This window comes from Gavialis gangeticus, unplaced genomic scaffold (genome assembly GCF_001723915.1).
Source record: "Gavialis gangeticus isolate Ggan-Ray unplaced genomic scaffold, GavGan_comp1, whole genome shotgun sequence".
Lineage (NCBI taxonomy): Eukaryota > Metazoa > Chordata > Crocodylia > Gavialidae > Gavialis > Gavialis gangeticus.
The window spans coordinates 94,069,948-94,074,990 of record NW_017729025.1 but is presented as its reverse complement, the minus strand read 5'-3'; the positions used below and the strand labels follow the sequence as shown (position 1 = coordinate 94,074,990).

At 48.2% G+C, this 5,043-nt stretch overlaps 1 protein-coding gene across 2 annotated transcripts in view; it reads left to right on the top strand.

The window, feature by feature from the left end:
• Window positions 1-5,043, top strand: part of TMEM229B (transmembrane protein 229B) — a 114,701-nt gene that overhangs the window by 27,416 nt on the left and 82,242 nt on the right. The window contains exon 1 of one of the 2 annotated variants that reach the window (XM_019519182.1): window positions 846-1,592. The exons of the other annotated variant lie outside the window; for it this stretch is intronic. The gene's annotated coding sequence lies outside the window, so the exon portion shown is untranslated. Of the gene's footprint in view, window positions 1-845; window positions 1,593-5,043 lie in introns of those variants that run through there. 2 annotated transcript variants of the gene reach the window in all.

Below are 5,043 nucleotides of genomic sequence, written 5' to 3'. Positions count from 1 at the left end.
CAGCACCATCACCACCCACCCTGAGTGCAGCCCAGCCAAGCCTCCACTGGGAAGAGCTCGGCGTTGCCCTGGCCCCAGCCTGCAGCAGCAGCAGCCCACCCCACCCCGCGCACAGATGTGGGGGCACACCACCCCATGCCCTCCTGGGGTGTGTGTAGTGGTGGAAACTGCTCACCCCCCCTGCACCCTCCCTGGATGATCCACTCACAGTTGCATCCTGTGCCTGCCCTGCCCCAGCTGAACAGCGCCTGCCCCACCCCCACTCCCTCCCTCACTGTGGGGGCCTCGATCTTTTTCCCCCCATGCCCCTTCCCTTCCCCTACACCAGACTTACCAATGCTGGTCTCGGAGCTGCCTGGCTGCATATCAGAATCAGATCAGTATTGGCTGATATGGTTCCTTAAAAATCAGACATCAGTATCAGCCCAAAAATTCTCTATTGGTGCGCCCCTAACCAAGACGCACACAAGCCAATGGAAAATCCAAGGATCCTTATGCTCAGACCTGTGCTCTAACCAGTGCATGTATTTTATAATAAGTAAAAAGACTAAATGGGTTAATTGTGGTAGTAATGTTTTCTGATTGGTGGAAGGGGCATAAAAGGAGAAATGATTGTGATTATTGATATCTTAAAGTATGTGTGGCCCTGTAGCAGTCTGCCAGATCAAGGAGCCTAGGGGTAATCAGCAGGCATGCAAGGGTACAGCCCAGCCAGAGACAGTAAAGGGTGATTGCAGGCTGCCTAGGCAATGGTGCCAGCTGAGAGAGATAATTAGCTGGCAGGAAGCTAAAAGGAAGGGGAGCCAGACTTCCCAGGAGGGGAAGGAATTAGAGGGGTGTGAGAGTTAGGCTCCTAGAGAGAGAAGCCTAAGACAGGCTGAGAGATGAAGCAGGCAGGCGGGCAGGCAGCCAGCCAGCCAGCAAAGGGTTGAGAGATTGAGAGCCTGAGAACTAGAAGCCAAGAGCCAGAGGCTGAGAGACTGGGACCCTGAAAAGCTGACAGCTGAGAGGGAGAGAGCCAGCAGGTTAGCATAGTGGAGCCCAAGGACCCTGGCCGAGTGCCTTCTTCTGGGAGTTGGCCAGAGACTGTGTGCGTATCAGCGACTATGTACATGGCTAGAGCGAACTGAGAGAAGAGAGTGCAGGCTGCCAGTGGTGGATCCAAATCCAGGTGGTCTCCGTGATCCCGGGAAACACCTGGTGTTGTATGTTTGCACAGTGATAAGTGCTTATGCTGATTGACTCCTGTGGGGAGGGAGGTTGGCCTGAGAGAGTACAGAAGATAAATAGAGACTGAGTCTGCAAAGGGACAGTGAGGAACTGTGTGGTAAGCAAATTGACCCTCAACCCGCTACAGGCTCTTTGAAAAACGTTAATCAGATAAATTGTTAGGCAACAGTGCCCTGCCCTCTGTTACCAACCAGCCAGTGAGAGTGTGTTTTGATGCTATAACCTTTGTTGCTTAGTACTTGATAAAGCGCATGTAGGTGGGGTTCTGTGAGAATTGATCTTTTTTTGCATAGAGAACTCCCCAGCTCTTCAGATTTGACTTGACACTTCCAATTTAGCACCAGATCTCCGCTTCAGATCTGGTAGATATAAGCTTTTACAAAACCTGCAGCTAATCAAAATGTTTCTTTAAAAAAAATTAATCAAATGGAACCTTTTTGCAAAGAGGAAACCATTCTTTCCTGCAGTGTTTGCAATCCGAACATTGCAACATTAGGCTTATGAACGAGAGTCTGAGTGTGAGACTAACTGGTGCATTTTTTCATCGTTTAAACAAAAAACAACCAAAAAAAGCAAAAACTATAAATATCAACAAGTGAATAAGAGTTCTAGTAACACAGGTCTATACTTTCATTTTAAATATTGTTTTAACTTGATTGTCCCATTTATGGAAGCAGTTATACTTTTTATACTTTTTTTAGACTTTAAACTGTAACCCCACACGGAGGAGAAACCTAGTTCTGCTACTGGCAGCAGGCTAGGGAAAAACTTTGAAACTACTCAAGCTCTAGGGTGGTACAAGCATCTGCCAAAAGTTTGTGAGATGCTGGGTAGCTAAGAGGCTGTTAAGGAAAGGTTGTATCTTAAAAGACTATGCCTGCAATTCCTAAGGCTTTGCCGGATTTTTTTGCTAATACTATAGGACCTAGTAAGATCTAGGAGAAAAAGTGTCTCATCTGGGCTAAGTAAAGACATTCAAAAAGCCTGAGCCTGAATCAATTCAATATTTGCAGGTTAGTTTAACCTGCGTAGATTGAACTAACGAGCAAGTGAATAGACATTCACTTTTGATTTGGGAAATGGAGCCACATACCTACAGTGGCTCAGGCCAGAAGCTGGGGGTGCTAGAGCAGCCCTCCCTGGCTTCCCACAGTGACCAGAAGGCTGGAGGGAAGCTGAGCTGGAGGGGTGTAGCCAGGCCCTGGCAGGCTGAGTATGATTGGGGAGGGCTTTAAACCCCCACCCTGGCCTCCAAGGACCCCAGCTAGGATGTGTATGGAGGGGGAGGGGGAAGCAGCCCTTGCCAGACTTTTTTTTTATTTTTATTTTTATTTTTTTGGGAGGGGGAAAGCATGGCCAGCCCCCAGCCCCTAGCTAGCACTGAAGGCTGGCCAGGGCTCGGGCAGGGGCTGGGCTAGACAGTAGAGGACACGTGGAGGTCCCTGCCAGCCCCACTTACCTGTGATTCTCCCTTTCCTCCCTACCTTCACCTCAGGCCTGGGGCCAGGGGTCTGGCAATGCCCGTGCTCATGCAGCTTGAGTGGTGGGGGCATGGCGAAGCCGGGCAGACCCTGTCTGGGGTCCCCTGCAGGAGGGAGGGGAGATTAAACCCCTACTTCCCTTCAAGCTACCTGCATCTGGCCATGCCCCCTGCTTCTGCTGCTGCAGCAGCGGTGGGGGGGGGCGTGCAGCAGGACTCCAGCTGGCCCCAACCCTTGTCAGCCAGCTGGAGCAGTGCTAGTGCTCTGTGCTCTGGCTAGGCAGGAGACAAATGGGGCCAATCCTGCTCTGCTGGAGCAGACAGCCCAGCCAAGGGCTACAAAGCATCCTGGGGACTGAGTTAACTTAAACCATGAAGGGGTCTGGGACGGAAGATCCATCAACTGGTTTGACGTAAATCAGTTAAGTCTGATACTACATTCGAACAGGTTTATTTTAAACCAGTTTTGGCCATTTTGAAAGCGGTTTATACGCCCTGAATTTCTGTTCTATTACAGGTTTAAACCAGTTTCTGATCACTTAAGCCAGTTCATGTGTAATGTCTGTCCCTAGCCATAGAGTTTTGGGGATTGTTATTGTCCTCTGGCAGCTGGAAGTTGTTGTCACTATACAGATTTGATTTTTTTCAGTGGAGCAGTTGTACAACCTACCTGTTAACAGGCATACGGTAGCAGCATGCTGGAGGTAACTTCTGTTCTAATTCACTGCTTTCACAAGGAAACTGAGCTGTGAACATGCGCTTCTGGTTTGCTTACCAATCCAGCAATCAGTTTAGACCAGTCAGTGTGAAGTTTAGAACACCTTTTTCAGAAGGCAGCAGGGGTGGGCACGAGAAGAACAGTTTAATAAATTGTGGCACAGCACTCTCAGTTTTAGTCTCATGAGGGTGGGATGACTTTCTGAATACAAGACTGGCATCCAGGAATTTCTGGGTTATGTTTCCAGCGTTGCCACTGTCTCATTGAGAAATCTCAAGCAAGTCAGCTAACAGCTCTGCCTCGGGCTTCCTATCTGTAAAGTGGAGTTAAAATTTATATCTCTGGGTTGACGTAGAACTCTGATTTTTTTAGACCATTTTGAAGATAAGTGCAAATTGTTGTTATAAGATCTATAGTTTGAAAAGTGAAACCATGCTTTCCACATGAGCATTGCCTCTTCCTTCTTGTCATTTCCTGAAGGCATTCTTATTTGGTAAACATTTCAAGCAGTTCTTCCTACTAATGAACATCTTAAGCCTTGTTAAGGTTGGGAAAGTTAATACCCATGCTTAGGCTTGGCAGGATTCGATTTTTATCAGTAAATGGTGATAAATGTTGATTTCACCTCTCACTCACAGACCAGTGAAAACATATTTTCTTCAATAATAATTGAAATTTAGAAAGGGGACATAAGAAAAATGATGACTGATGGAGTGTATGACAACAAGGGGAGTAGGCTGAAAGAACCATCCTGATTGTGGTTTGGACTGCAGCTCCCAGAAATCCTAGGGGACTGGGAACAAAGGAAGAGGAAGTGACAGAGTGGACAAGAGAGCTATGGGTGAGTAGAGCTGGGACTGGCAGCTCTGCTGCTTAGCTGGCAGCAGTCTTACAGTAGTTACATTTGTCGTGAATAAATTGTCTGTTCCCCCAAGCCCCTAATTTTGCGCAATCCTGAAAAGTGAAATGGATAAAGATTGAAATAAATGCTTAAAAATAAACATCAGCTTTTTTTTTTTTAATAATTTCAGTGAATAATATTGAATTCTGGATCTGTGCCAGTGGTGGCTACAGTGAAAGCTCTCAGATAAACTGAATTCTGGATAGGTTTTGATGACACTGGAGGGGGGAAGAAATGCCCGAGAACGAATCTGCACAACAGAGTCTTGCCCGCAGAACTGGAATGTTTCCAGAACAGCGTTGAGTGGGTTCCTGCCCAGCCCTTCTCTTCTGGCAGAGTTACTCCTCTGCCAAGTGGAGCCAGGGGTCTCTCCTGGTGTGGCAGAAGGTGTGTGTAGGCTGCTGTGGGCCATTCAGCTGCTGGTGCTTTCCCAATGTGCCTTCCCTTCACGCTGTGGCAGCACATGGCTGAGTGGAGCTGTGTGGAGCTCCCAGCAGCACGCAAGTGTACATGCTGCACTCTGAGCAGCCACCACACCAGGTAACTGCTGACATAGACCAGTGGCGGGCAATTATTTTGGGTGAAGGGCCACTTAACAAGGTCTGGTGAGCTGTTGAGGGCCTCATGGGTAGTCCCACCCCTTGACAGTTGCCCTGCCCCCTTGTCACCATCTTGGGACCAGAAATCCCACCCGTAACCCATGAACTTTGCCAC